The sequence below is a fragment of the Macrobrachium rosenbergii genome, chromosome 56 (assembly GCF_040412425.1).
Source record: "Macrobrachium rosenbergii isolate ZJJX-2024 chromosome 56, ASM4041242v1, whole genome shotgun sequence".
NCBI lineage: Eukaryota > Metazoa > Arthropoda > Malacostraca > Decapoda > Palaemonidae > Macrobrachium > Macrobrachium rosenbergii.
In genome coordinates, this window is record NC_089796.1 from 60,124,954 (window position 1) to 60,141,362 (window position 16,409).

Consider the following 16,409-nt stretch of genomic DNA (forward strand, 5'->3'; position numbering starts at 1 on the left):
TTGCTATTTAAGGGTTTGGGATAGAGAAAAATCCGTCGAATATGGAGAATATTGATTTATTTACCACAGGCAAACTCCCACTTACCAAGAGCTTGTAGAAGACTGATTGTCACTTGGAATTTCCTAACCAAAATGAGTTGTCATTGCTGCATTATGCATTGCATTACTGGAGATTAATGAAATATAAAGTGCTTGCATGAATAATGTTTTTGGATCAGTCGGAAGCCGTGTGGATTTTGTAGAGGAAAACCTGCCATCGTTCGCCACAGTCAGAAATTTATTGGCACATACAAGTTTTTAGTTATGATGAACGGAAACAGGATCATTAGCCATTAATGGCCAAACCGCGCACACATGATGCCATACTGCTTGAATGCTCCAGTTTTAGTAGTTTGAGTTCGCTCTCAGTGAGAACTGGTTTGGTGATGTCTGTACAAAACTCTTGGGGATCCTATTTTTAGTTTTAGTGGATATTTGTTAGATATGTTGACAGCGACCAAACTAATGGTTTGCATCGTTTATGTGATAAGTAGCTCTAATGTATTTTATAATAATATGCACCTTACATTGGTTTCAAGTGTATTTCATATAAATAGTGGTTACTTAATTGCCGGTCAAATTTTTTTTTATTTATTAACTAAAACATCTTTAACCTTCAGCATTGTTAAGCCATTGTAAAGGACAAACAAACGCACAACATAAAATTGAAACGTCCCGTCCTCCTAAAAGCATTACAAGCACACTGTCAGGGATGTATTTTTCCTTTATCTCGAATCCGAGGGTCTAAATGGACTCTGCAAATCGTAAATGTCACCGATGCGGACCCGGTATCTTTGTCGTCACAACACTCGCATTCTGCTGTCAGTTACTCGACTGCTGTTGGATTCATGGCAATTGCCTACACTTTTCTATGCGTGGTCGGTGGTCCATTTATGAAGAGTGGTTAGGCTTTATTATTCTCTCTCTCTCTCTCTCTCTCTCTCTCTCTCTCTCTCTCTCTCTCTCTCTCTCTCTCTCTTCGTAACGCCATCTCGTTTCAGCTTCTTTGTTCAGGGCGTGGTTTATATTATTCCAGTTTTCACATTTAAGGCATTTTTTTTATTCTTTCAATCGATTATATTGCTTTTGCTTGATGTGCTTCCATATTTGAAGTATTATACTTGATCCAGAGGCTGACTTAGTCCGAATTAGGTAAAGTGTCGCTCGCAGAAAAGATGGGTCTTTTTGGTAAAAGAATATTAAAAAGGAACATGTGCATGTTTTCGGATTTATATGTGTATACATATACATTATTGTGTGTGAATGAATATATATATATATATATATATATATATATATATATATATATATATATATATATATAGTATACAAATAAGACAAAATCATGAATGAAAGAAACAGTAGAGTACTGCAAGGCCTTTCGACTTCTTGTGATTTACTTAGCAGTTTCGTGATTCATTTATATGTATATATATATATATATATATATATATATATATATGTATATATATATATATATATATACAAATAAAGACAAATCATAATAGACAATAGATATACAAATAAAAGCCAAAATTTCGACTTCTTGTGATTTATAAGGCCTTTCGATTCTTGTGATTTATATTATATATAATTTCGTGATTATTATAATATATATATATATATATATATATATATATATATATATATATATATATATATATATATATATATACATACACATATACAGTACATATACATGTACATCTATATATGTATATACTGTATATTATTATATATAATTGTCTATCTATCAATATAATGTATATCCTTATATATGTAATATATAATATGTATAGATAGATAGTTAGTGTGCGCGCACGCGCACAAAGGTTACATGGTCGTAGTAAAGGATATAAAGTTTGCTTTTCATATGTGATCGATATATTTTCGTATTCGGATCCTTTGCTTTAGTATTGCTTTTGTATATTACCTTCAATTTTCGCTTTCACATAAATTACCGCTAGTGGGAAATAGCGACGATCACGGCGTGCTTCAGAATTTTCACAGATCCGTACACCTGCTCTCAATTTTTTTTTTTTTTTATAATATACAGTAGGAGTTTTGGTATCCCTGTTATGATAACGCACACTGCTTCGTTTTCGGCCCGGCTTGCCCCTCGTGTCCGTTGTTTTTTTCGTTTCCTGTGCAGTTTTTTTGTTTCACCCCGGTCACAGTTTTGCTATTCGGCACCTGTTAATGTCCTATTGGATTTTATGAGTGCCTGGCATCGGCGTTAACTGCGGGTGATGTGCTTTTGTTTTGGTTTCGAGCTGTCTTTTTCTCAGTAGCCTATGTTTGCTTTGACGTTTTTGCTCTCTCTCTCTCTCTCTCTCTCTCTCTCTCTCTCTCTCTCTCTCTCTCTCTCTCTCTCATGAGTAGAGATATGCATTAGGATTTTGTGCACTTTGCTCTCGGCCTGCACAGGAAAGGCAACATATTTTGAAGACTTGACAGAAGTGGCAGGTCTTATCGTAAGGAAGTTGCATCATAATTTTATATTGGCAGCAATAGCCATGAACAGAGGAAAACTTTTCACGAGAGAGTGAGTTAGACAGAAATAGTTAGTGAGGGAGGGGGAGAGAGAGAGAGATAGAGATAGAAATTTTGCGAGAGGGAAGGAGAGAAATAGTTGCGATTATTCGTCGAATTGTGGTCGGCCGTTTTCCCCCCTTGATGTTTTCAATTACACTCGCAGCTTGACGTCCTCCAACTACAGTATTGTGTTCCCGATATTTCCATTCCCGATTCCCATTGTAGCTTATGGGATTCCCAGAGTCCGGGGGACACCAGATGTTTTGTCGCCGCTTGGGAGGGGTCATTCTTATTTATTTAGTCTACCATTCGCTTGATTTGCGCTTCCGATGGGCGCGCATTTTCTTCTCCGCTATGCGACATGAATGCAATTTTTCTCGCCTTTACGAGAGCGTCTTGTCCGGCCGAGCTTTCGGAAAAGCCCTTTGGGGCGTCGAATGCCGCGCTGTTTTTGCGATTTCATCGTCGCCTGGATTAACGTGCGACCGTCCTTTGTCTTGGAATGGATGGCTTATTCTATCGTTTGGTCCGTGCGTTCCTCTTTTGTCTCCCGGTAATCGCCCATCATTGCTGGTAATTCGGCGGCCTCTGTGCCTTCGGCGTAGCGTTTGTGATCCTCCTCATTAACGAGATCAAATTTTTCTATAGACGTCCATTTCATCAGTCGCCTCGCCGGATTTTGCCGTCATTTTTTGCAGAGCTGCTGTTGTGTTGGACTTCTATGGGAGAGAATTTTTGGCATTTTACCTCTTCCCCTTGTGCTTGGCCTTCTGTTCGTTTATCCGTATCTGTGTATTAAATTTCTTGTGTTTGCTTTATACTGAACCGGTTTTTATTATTGTAAAAATGGGAAAGTTAGCGTACTTTGTTATTTAAAGATTCGATATTTTTGGCTGTCTAAAGATGATTATTTGAAGTTTTTTGAGATTTCTTTTGGCTGTCTAAATAAGATTATTTGAAAATGTTCGATATTTTTGGCTGTCTGAAGAAGATTATTTGAAATTTTGATTTTTCTTAGTCAGGCCACGTTAGAGTGGCTTTTAGATCGGCCTTTATTTTTTCACTACTGTGGGTGTAGCGGGAGAAACTATGGTATACATAAGTGTACACGACCAACAATTTTGTGGCCTAAGTTGAAATGTTAAGTGGATAAGCTTTGGTAACCAAAACGAACTCGGTCGCACTAGGTACGCGAATGTTTGCATGCATGCAAAGTTATTGATAACGGGAAACAGTACCTCTCTCTCTCTCTCTCTCTCTCTCTCTCTCTCTCTCTCTCTCTCTCTCTCTCTCTCTCTCTCTCTCAAAGTTGCATTTTACATTTTTACAAAGTTTTCCTTAAATTTGAAATGATTAAACAAAACTACTTTTGACAAAAACAAGTTTTCATCTTGGTTAAATGAGCTGATTAACAGCTCTCTTCAAGAACTGGCCCGAGGATTAGATTTTGACACACGTGGCTGTTAACAAACCTACAACATTTGGAATTGCGAAATGAATTTCTATCACCGAAACAAATTCCTCTTTGTTCTTCACTGGCCGGTCGGAGAAAACTCACGACCAGCAGAGTGGTAGTTGACAGCTCATCAGCGAAGGAACTGAAAAGTTAATGATATATTTAAGTTTGAAATGAGCCATTTCAATTCCGTTTTAATTCTGATTTTAGTTATATACTTGTCTTTTAAAGCGGAGAAGTCCCTTGAGGTAAATTTGGAAGCAGAGTCTTTCAAGCAGTAGGAACAGCGCGCTGTATTCCCAGAAAAGGTGACCGGGGACCTGGAATGTTCAATTTCTTTCCTATTACTGTGTAATGTTCTTATTCGATTTCCAATCGTGATCCTTGGAAATTTTTCCCATTTTCTTCTCATCGGGAATGGACTCCCCAGGGGAATACTGCATTTCCCTTTGGAGGCTCCCCAGGGAAGCTTACTTCCCCTCGCATTCACGCCATCCGCAGAGCCGATTCTATTTCCTTTCATTGGCGACAATTAGGTTCTGATAGACTGGAAAGTTTTCGCTTTCTGCAGGATTTTGCGGAGCTTACTGAAGGGCGAAAAGGGATTGTTATGCTTGACAGGTAGAAACGTCTGAATGGAGACGTCGGGGTGACTGCGGAGAGATGACAGGATTTCCTATTATTGTCGCGGAATTATAAGAGGATTATATGTATGGGACTTGATGAACTCGGCCTTGCCGTTGTCACTGCTATAATTTACTCTTTATTGTGTTACTTACAAACGTTGAAAGGAAAAGGAATCTACTTTCATTTACGGGTATTGAGACCGAAAACTATCCAGTACATTGGTTCGATGTTAACAGAATGGTTAGTATGATGAGCTTTTAAAGCTGTAGCGGGAGGTGGTATTATCCTCTCCATCTTTAATATTTGACTCAACTTGTGTGAACCCTTAATTAAATTTTGGTTTGCTTCAGCCTGAAAAGAAAAGGGGGACGAAAATTAAATTTTGTTTTTCTTACTGTTCAGTTTTCATAACTTTAGCAACACTCAGTACAGATTGAATATGGCGGTGTCCGAATCAGTTTTTTAAAATGTTTCGAATTGTCAAATGAAGACACGTTTCACTTTGCAAACCATGACTGACCTGCAAGTACTGGAACGAACGAAATTCTGGCAAAATTCAAGTTAATTCTATGTTTGGACAGTTGCCTTTCAGTGACTAGGAATGGCCATCTGTTTTATCGTGAAACGTTTTACGCCAAATGGCGGCGGGTACGAAACATAAAATTAGAGCTGACAGTTAAGGATTAGTTCTATCCGTCAGCTGTCACGTGTTCAGCGACGTAGGTGTTGAGATAGCCATTACCCCTGCATGAGTGATAAGGAGTTGATTTGTGCTGACAGTAACTACCATGCTACGTGGTGTACGGGCACTAATTGGTCTATTATCTTTACATCAACATTGTAGTTTTTTTAAGTTGTAGTCTGTCCAGCCATTGAAGATTCATTCTTTTGTTCTACCGTTTCTCGTCACCTGAAGGTTTCTGCAGGAAATGGTTATGATATTAAATGGTGTTCCTTGTCGTATTTATTTTGTGTTTGTTATATAAACTTGTTTTTTCTATATTTCAGTGTAAACATGATTGTTCGCAGTTTGTTTTTTCCTCATTTTTGGTTGATGGATTCGTATCCTTGGAAATCATGCATACGGCGCTACTTAAACTTAGTTCTTATAGGTTTCAAGTTAGTAGGTTTTAGTTGCATTTAATTTTTTTTTATTCTTGAACCCCGTAAGCCTTTTATTTCCTTCATGCGAATCCATCACCCAGTTGTAAATTACAGCGTTAAGAATAGGCCGAAGTTTGTGCTATGAGACTGGTTCGAAGCTAGGACTTCTGTAAGAAGTATGATGCATCTTGGAAGTTCAGATTTCAGGTTAATTAACCGTTAGAGGTTCTTTGCTCAACAGACACAATTCAACTACAAATTAAACATTAGAAATTCCTGGGTAACTAACCAGTGCCAATTTCTTTTTAACAAATAACTCATTTGAAGTTTGTTACTTGACTAGGCAGCTTCAAGTGAACCACTAATTCACTATTTGGAAGTCATTAAAGGGGACTAACGAGTTTTGTATGTTAGCATTTATTTTGGAAAAGCCTTTACTGATTGCGTATCAGGAGCGTCCTTTAAGTGTTATGTTTGCATGGTGTTCATGAATCCACCAGCGTCCATATAACTGATTAGCCTAATTAGTGACAGGCCGTGCAGAATTGACCCTCTGCATTGATTGATTGGTTTATTTTTTACTGGTGGCACATATTATGGAGACTTAAGTACAAGGTAATTTATTTGAATGATCTCTAGTAAAGAAGCAGAAAGATGTTACAGGATTTTCTGTTGAGCATAGGACCTATGTAAGTGATCTTTGTGTGGTATTGTTGATTTTATATATATATATATATATATATATATATATATATATATATATCTCTCCTTATAGTGTATGTGTATACATGCATACGTATTCATATACTGGTGCTGTCTGGCCATAATTCATTGTGGTAAACTAAGCTATTTTTATAGTACTTTCAAGAGAGAGAGAGAGAGAGAGAGAGAGAGAGAGAGAGAGAGAGAGAGAGAGAGGGAGGAATTCGTGCTTAAGGTCTGCGTCTTTGACGTTGTTAGTGCTATCATCATTCCATTTGGTGTTGGTGGTTGCGTTGGCAAATAGTCACAACGTCGTTGCTCCCTGCGTAGCACTAATTACTTTAATCGTCATGACATCCATCATCACAATCAATAAGGATTATTATTACTTCCATTCCAGCCACTAGTCATCATTATGATGATTTCACTTCAAAACTGTGCCGCTTATGTGTGTGTGTGTGTGCGTGTGTGTTTGTGTGTGGCATTGTAGCCAGAGGCTCATTGCCACTTAATGCCCTGATTTATGGCAACTAATTGCCAAATGCAGGGCATTCCCTAGATACTGGGAGAGGACGAGGGACGGGGCGTCCCTGGGTTGGGATTGGAAGAAGGGGCAGGGCACAGACGTTAGATCCTTTTTATTTATAACCGGAACGCGAATTGCTCACCGACTCCCTAATTTAGATTTATATATATTTTTTCTCATTTTCTTTATTTCTGTCTGCTGTTGGCGCCGGAAGGAAGGACTCCAGGTGACACGGACGGAGATGATTAAAGGCTCCAGCGGACCGAACGGACAATAACGAATGATATATGCGGCCGAATCTACGATACGGAACTGATATATGGAGACCGATGTTGATGTATGCATCTAATTTTTCCTCGACCTGCCCTCCGATGTGGAGAGGAGTGATATTCATAGAATTTTTGATTAATATTAATCTGCTTTGACGGGAGCGGGAGAAGGAAAACAGGATAGGCTACAAAGAGAGAGAGAGAGAGAGAGAGAGAGAGAGAGAGAGAGAGAGAGAGAGAGAGAGAGAGTGAGTCACTGAGGTGTAAAAGCAGGCAAGTTTAAAATTATGGGCGAAAGGGAAAGGTTTCTGTATTCGAATATTGCAAATCATTAAGGTACTAATAAAGTCCCGTGGGGTTTTACCTTTTCACATTTGTAAATGTAACTGTTTCTTCCTTTTTTCGTAATATGGACCAACAATTAAGTTCCACAGTAATTGACTGAATGTCTTTGGTTGTGGTGTTGGTGTGTCAAACTTCCAAAGGAAGTTAAATTTTGAGATAATTTATAGCCCACATCTTCCTTTTGTTGGAATGGGATTCTCTCTCTCTCTCTCTCTCTCTCTCTCTCTCTCTCTCTCTCTCTCTCTCTCTCTCTCTCTCTCTCTCCCTTCGCTGCTAGGTTTCCATTCGCAAGGATAACCTTTTCAATTAAGACACCTCCGTCAATAATAACCATTAACATGCGCTAAAGATTATTTTGAATGATAAATGGGCTTTGAAAGAAATTTCGTATTTTACTTGATTTTCGTAATAGCCTGATTCCATTAGGAAAGATGAATGCCTAAGGATAATATCGCGCATCTTTTGCTTGTGAGTTTTATTTGCTGACTGCTTAATGAGTTTCTGAATATATGATTTTCCTCTGGAAACAAAGGATGCAGTCTCTCTCTCTCTCTCCTCTCTCTCTCTCTCTCTCTCTCTCTCTCTCTCTCTCTCTCTCTCGATGTAATACGAAATAAAACCATTATGTCGTGTTCATTGTGGTATATATGAAGATACGGATTGTATTTTGTTACTACTACCTACTGTATTCGATTTAGTGTTCGATGTAATGTTCGAGCATTTAACACGAGGAGAGCAGTATTTCTCGTAACCATTTAACCAACGACGTCTTGTTATTTTAAACTCAAATGAGTTATTTCTCATAAAGAGTGAATTGCAAATGAATTACCCTGATAAAACGCTTTTTTTTTTTCAAATATTCATGATAATTTATGGCGCAAGATTGGCCAATAATAAGGTGCTTTTAAGTTAAAAACATTTGACTACCATTTCTTCGAGTACGGTTATCATATATTATATATATATATATATATATATATATATATATATATATATATATATATATATACAGTATATGTATTTATATATAAATATATATATGTGTGTGTGTGTGCGTGCTTGTACATTAAAGAGTCATTGCAATGAAAGTGTAATTTGAATTTTGTTCCGGCAGAAATCGCATTACATTCAGAATTTCATGTGCAAATTGGCAATCCAATGTTAAGAGACATTACTATTTCCTCCTTTTACGTGTTGAAACTGCTCTGGGCATATTGATAACTTTAAAAGTTTGATTATTGAGCCTTGGCAAAGGTATGTTCACAATTTTTCACCGTCCGCATTGCGGTCAGGGAAGGCCCGGTGTTTCTCCGTCGGACTCCGTCTGTCCGGCAGTCATACTTTTCTCTGTCTGATACAGTAACATATTTTAATTGGATCCTAATTATATTTTGTGCATAGCGTGCAGTTAAAATGATCTTGGATGAATTTAGAAGAGGCTTAAAATTCATTTTTGGTTTAATGTTACATGTGTAAGTGATAGGTTTGTCATGCTAAATAGGGATTTTGGAAACTGTTCTATATTTATACTACTTTCAGGTGGGTACAATAATAGGTTGCATATAGCATCTATTGAGGAGAGAGTGATCCTGGTCGGGGAAGGGGGCAGAGGATCAGTGGCAATCTATACATGTGCTTCAAGGATTAATTTTTTTTAAATTTTTGGATAATTATGAATTACGAATAGTTGGATATTCCATGTGTCTCAAGATACTGTGAAAAGGAAGATTTTATTATTGAAGAAAGCTGATTTCATTACCTGCATTTACATATACGTAGAGATTTTTTGGACTTTGTCAAACTGGAGGCCTTTGTGTAGGCCCTGCTGAAGGGAGTATTCATTGGGTCTGTATATAATTGTTTCTAAGGCCTTTCTAAAGGCATTATTCGCTGGGCTTTTTATAGTTGTTTTTTAAACGCCTCGCAAAAAGCGCAAAAAGCATCATTCATTGGCTCTTTATGTAGTTGTTAATTTTAAAAGCCTTGCTAAAAGTATTATCCGTTGGGTCTTCATGTAGTTGTTCGGTTTTTAAGGGTTTACCAACAGCATTATTTGTTTGGTATTTATAAAGTTAATTTTCAAAAGGCTGATAAAAATCGCAGTCGTTAGGTCGCTAATGTTTATCTTAGAAAGGTCTTGCTAAAAGTTTCATATGCTGAATCTTACGATAATTTCATTTTTATAGGCCTTTCTGAGAGTTTTTTCGCTGTGTCTTTATATCGTTCATTTTGCAAAGGTCTTGCTAAAAAGTAGTGTTTGGTAGGTCCTTAATATTGTTGTTCACCTTTCGAAGGTCTTGTTAAAAGCATGATTCTTTGGAAAAGTGTTTATGCTTATTTACATTTTAAAGGCCTACCTAAAAGTATTATTCGTTGGATCTTTTAAGTAGTTCATTTTTTATGGCCTTACTGCAGATATTACATGTAGGGTTATTTTTTTTTTTTTTTTGTTTAGTTGTTCATTTTAAAAAGACAAAAGTCGTCTTCATTAGATCTGTAAGTAGTTGTTGATCTTCTAAAAGCCTTGCTAAAATCATTATTCGTTGTCTTTTTATAGTTGTTTATATTTTAAAGGTCTTGCTAGAAGCATTATTCGTTGGGTCTCCATATAGTAGTTTATTTCTTAAAAGCATTTGGAAAAGGATTATTCGGTAAGCCTTTATGTATATGTTCATCTCGGCTTTACGTATTGTTCATGTCTTACGGGCCTTGTTAGTTGGCCAGTTTTGAAGTGTCTGTTAAAAGTTCAAATCGTAGTTTCTCGGTATGGTTAAATTTCAAGGGCCTTGCTAAATGTATATTTGGTTGGGTCTTTTTATAGTTATTCATTTTGTATAGGTGTTGCTCAAAGTATTGATTTTAAAAAGCAAGTTGTTCTTTTTGTATAGTTTTTGCTGTTAACCATTGCTCTTTTTATAGTCGTTCATTTTATGCAGGCCCTGCTAATTGCCTTTATTAGTTTTTAAGGCCTTGCTAAAAAAGTATTATTCCTTGGGTTTTTATAGTGGGTGAGCGAATGTTTAATTTTTAAAAATTCCGTTAACAGAAATAAGTTTATCATTCAGTTTTTTTGGTTCGATTATTGTATTTGAAAATAACCACCTCAGAACAACAATCCTTTCCCAGGTTTAGGCATTTTGTCGTCATGGTTCAGTTGTCACACCAGATTCTTATAAACTGATCATTGTATTCCAGAGTTTTATAATCTTCGTTCTTAAGAAACGGGTGTCTGTCGCTCCCTTCGAAACCATGGCCTTTCTTTCAGACTTTGGCTAAAGAATGTTATTTAGTCAATAATCCTAATAGTGCTTCGAATGAAAAGCTATCATATGCTTTGTCGTTTTTTATGTAAGTAGTTAGTTTTCATGCAAGTCCTTAGTTTTTGTGTGTTTCCTTTTTTTTATTCATGAAGCTATATACTTGTTTTTGCTCAGTGTAATTGATCATTTACACGCTCTGTTACATACTAATATTTATTTTTACTAATATATTTCCTTTTGCTTTTAAGCGAAATGATTGCTAGTTTTAATCAGTCGATTTTGTTTGGATGTATTGTTTTAAAGAAGAAAACGAGCATTTTGTTTTATTTTAATTGTTTTGGTTTTTACGGCGGTGTCCATTTGTTTGTGAGATATTTTTTGTATATTTTGTCGATGTTTATAATCCAGCATGAAATCACTTGAGTTATATTGGTCACTGAGTATGGGAAGCAAATTTGTTTGTGATTAGTTCTTTCTGGTTGGGTAAAATATATAGCTTTTTCGATGGCGGTCAGCTGGCGTACTTAGCCTTTGTGATGTAGGTAGAGAAGTTAATTTCATTAGTTCAGGAAGTAGTATATATTGAATTTTACTAATTCGTTTATTTTTTGCCGTAAGTTTTGTTCCGTTGATCTTGAATGTTTCTTGGTATTCTATCCAGAATACACCAGTCCTGATTATAAATTGGTGTACTAATTTTTGTTGATCTATTTTTTCTTTTTAAAAATATCATCGCAGCGAAGTCACATGTTTCCCAGTTTGGGACCAGTTTAGCATAAAAGCCACTTGCCACAAATTATTTCGTGTTTATAATTAGAATGACCGTTTATGTTTTATTATTTAAATAATATTTATTAGAGCCGCACTGTATTCAGAAGAAATGGTCAGCATCACCAGGCTTGAAGTAAGAATCGTTGAATGTTCTATATTTTTTGCTCTGCAATCTGTGTTTATAGTCTAATAATCATTATCAGTTATATAGGTACATACATACATACAGAGAGAGAGAGAGAGAGAGAGAGAGAGAGAGAGAGAGAGAGAGAGAGAGTGTCTACTTAAAAACAGTTTTAGAGGAAAAAATAAATAAATGAACAATGGTCACAATGGTGGGTCATTTTTATAGTTTAGTTTTTATCGTAATTTGAGATGTTGTTGGATGATACTACTCCGTCATTGTCAGAACGAAAAATGGGATGAATAAAAAATTTTCTCTCTCTCTCTCTCTCTCTCTCTCTCTCTCTCTCTCTCTCTCTCTCATGAGAAAATATGCATCAGGTCACCCTTGAAGGAATCAGTCACGAAAGGAGACGATGTAGCTTGCGGATTTTTTCATTATATGTATATATTTTTTTTTGACATGACATTTGTTACGTGGAGCATCGGTAGAATATTTGATTATTGAAGGAATTTCAATTTCGGTGTTTAGCATTTTTGCCGTGCATCGATTAATCAGTTACAATGATTATCATTGCATTGTTTCTATTTGGATTTTTTTTCTTTTGGGCAGTTAAGGCATTCGCAAAAATCTCTCTCTCTCTCTCTCTCTCTCTCTCTCTCTCTCTCTCTCTCTCTCTCTCTCTCTCTCTCTCTCTCTCTCTATATATATATATATATATATATATATATTTTTATATTATATATATATATAGTATATATGTATTTATATATATATATATATATATATATTATATATATGTATATATGTGTATGTGTGTATGTATATATGGATTAAACGTCATAGCGTAGGAGTGTCTTAACACGTACTTAAAAACATTTTAAAGTTGTGATTAAGGGATATGGCTAAATTTTGTAATTTTCCATAATGCTTCTAAGGACTTATACTTTTGTATACAGTATTGAGAGAGAGGAGACTTGTCTAGCGAATCAACTTTAGTAACCGATAACCTGGCAGATTTTGATTTCCCCGAAGCGTGAATGCATTTCACTTTAATAACAATTGAGCAAGTTAGCGAATATTTTATATACCCCCACCCCCGGCCAGTATTCCGTACTACGTCGTCTGTCTCTTTCAACGTTTTGTCGGTTTTCCTCTCTCTCTCTCTCTCTCTCTCTCTCCCTTCTTCTTACTCTTTCTTGTATCTTAGTTTCCCTTATCGTCCCTCTTCTTCCTTCCCCCTGCTTTTTTCATCTTCCTATCTTCCTCTTTTCAACTTCCCCTCTTTTTGTCTTCCACTTCCTTTCCGCCAATTTTTCCTTCCTTGTTCTCCCATCTCCACTTCCTTTTATATTCTTCTTTCCCTTCCTGCTGCTACTCCTCTTGTCCTTTCCTTTTTTTTTTTTTTATTTATTTATCTCTGTTCTCGTAGCTTTGTAATAGAGAGTCGAGCTCATAACCGGGCGACGCCTGTATGATTCTCGAACTGGGTGGGGAGGGCCAGCGAATGGTGTACGTGGTTGTAAGTCAACTATTGCTGGTCACAGCTAGGGTGGGGAGAGAGCAAGAGATAAAATGACAGTTGCTGAAGGTGAGTGTTCATTGCTCCGTCAAAATATATGACACCAAAAAGGGGAAGGCTTCGACGAGGCTGTCCTCCCTCCCCAGGGGTGAAACTACTCATATAATCTCTTCCTCCTAAGAAGATATTTAGCAACCATCCTTTTCTTTCCATCTTTCTTCTTCTTTTCCAACTCCTATCTTCCTGGTTTTTTTTCCTCCCCCCTATCTTTATATTTCTTCTCTCCCCTCATTCCCTCGTCCTGGCATCCTCTTCTTTGCAGTATCTTCCTCTTTATTATCTCTCCTCCTATCTTTCTCTTCTTCTCCAATCTTCTTGCATCTCCTCCTCTCCAGTCTTCATCTTTCTTTTCTTCTTTTCCTCCTCTATCTTTTCTTCTATCTTTCTTTCTCTCTCAGTCTCCCTACGCCTTTCTCTTCATAATCGTATCTTCGTTTCCGCTCTCTACCTCTCTCTTTCCTCTTTTTACTCTCCTTCCTATCTTTCTTCTCTTCCCTCTCCCTTCGCGTGTTCCTTCACTTCCATATCTCTTTGTATCTTGCTTTCCTTCCTTCTCCCTTCATACATTCTTCCTCTTCCTCCTCATATCCCTCTCTACCCTAACCTCGTGCTGTCTCCCTCATGGTACCTTCGGAAGACAGGAGGCACCTCTCGGGATTCTTGTTCCATCAATCTTCTGAGATGATGCTGCTCTTTTTTCTTCTTTCTCTCTCTCTCTCTCGTTTTCCCGACGAGTGGATGGTTGCTCGCCTGAAACAATTCATCATTAATCACAAAAACTTATGGACGATCATTTCGAGATCGTTATTTCAAGATCGTCGTCATTTGTTTTGAGTTGCATTCCTACGTTCCGTCTGTGTTTAATGAAGGATGTTTTCCTCTTTTTTTATTTATTCTTTTTTTTTGGGGGGGGCGGGTGTTTGGAAGGGCGGATAGGAGAGAGAAATAGCAAATCATGAAACGCCAGATAATAGCATTTGTATTGTATAACAATTTGATACTTTTCTATTCAATTTTTTTTACTCAACCATGTCGCCCAATGCCCCGTCAAAATGGGAAGTTGTACAGTTTATCACATAACGTAATTTTAGACCGCTGTCTTTTATAAGTCGTATATTTCAGTTAATGATACCCAAGTTTCTAATAAAGTATATTCTTACAAATCATGTATTTGTCAGCTCTTGACTCTCCAACTGTGACAAAAGTTTGGGAAGTGAAAACCTTTCCGTCTTTAGTTTAGACTTAAGGTTGTTGGATGTTCAGAGTTTCTTATTTGACACCCCACCCCATCCCATTTTTAGGGGACTTACTGCGCCAAAAAAAATCTGTGTAAATTATATTTTATATCTTAACATTGAAGAAAGCCGCAATTTGACATTGAGTGGGAGCTATTTTGACGTAATATATATATGTGTGTATATATATATATATATATATATATATATATATATATATATATATATATATATATATATTGTCACGATGTCTCAATCTCAAAATTCAAAATTTATCACACTTCGGCCAGATTGCTGGACTCTCCTAACAATAGGAATTGGCGACTGAGTACTCTAAAGGTAACAGTGATCCCTTAAAAAAATTATTAATCACTTAAAAAATCAAACTAAGTTTATCAAGAATAGTGTGAGGTATCCACTATTAAACAAGAAATATACTAGAATAAAAGGGCATTACTCCATCACACAGCACAACTGTTTCTGGTCTTAATTCACTTTTATGAAAACTAAAAGAACAAAACATGTTTATCACTTTGCCTTATGCACACAGTTAATCCTGTTCACTTGTGGTCAGTTAATGAAACACTGCTTTTGTTTTCTAAAATATTAAATACAAAAAATTTATTTTAAAAATTTTTAGTAGCATTCACAATCTGAAAAATTTACTATTTCTTAGAAAATAACAAAACTTAATTAATTCTTGAAGTAAATTATGAAACAAAACTAATTCACAATAACTTTATCAGGAATTTAAATTAACAAAGTTTAAACTATCAAGAATCACTTTACGATTTGAAATAAAATCTTAAAAATGAAAAATTAAAAATCAAGTATGCAATGTTAAATTACCAGAAATATTTAAAATGCTACGTAAATAAATGTTACATCACAAACAAAACAAAACAAAAATGTGAAAATATGAGGAGATTGCAAAGAGAAGAACACACACACAATTCCACAAAAGATTTATCAATAATAATTTCACTGAGGCAAAATTTCCCTGACTTATTATACCATGGTATTAATAAGTAAAATTCACATTATCTTACAGAAGTTTGCGAAAATTTTTGTAAAATCCCTTGCTGCAGCTGCTTTTCCACAAAACACACTTTTAATAAGGCGCCGTTACACTCTTCTTACCCTCAGATCTCAAAAAAGCTAAGACTAACACCAGTGACCACAATATTCTACGTTAATTAATAACTTCTCTCGTTTGAAGAAAGAGAGGGGGAGAGAAAGAGAGAGTGAACCAAACAGGTCGGTCTCAAGAATAAGAGTGAAACAGATTTCAGAATTCCGGTAGCTCATGAAACAACTGCATGACGTCATTAAGGCATTTTGGCTACGAGATACTAAAAGAGAAATTTCTAGAAGGAAGGTGACGTCACTCCCAGCAAATGTTTAGAGCGCAGTCGGGACACGTTACTCTTTCTCTCAAAGCGGCATACGTGATCAGAGCCATGTATGTAACTTTTTGAAATCACTTGTACTCTTTTCGTATGGGACAAGGCTTTTACAGAAATCTTTACAGGATCGAAACATACTGCAATCGGCTAATTATGATTGACGTGTTTTATAAACAAGACGAAAAACTGAGTTGATTTCCTTAACGAATCGGCAATTGTTATTCCAAACTGTCCTCGTGTTAACCCAAAACAAAATGCTCTCTTATCTCAGCTGATGACAACTGAAATGAAACAAGTTCTCACTAGGACACACGTGTTCCTTATACTACGCTTTTATCAAGAAAGATATTCATTCTAAATTATCAAGATATTCATTCTAAATTATCAAGAAAGATATTCATTCTAAAGCATTAATTTTCTTGATCTTA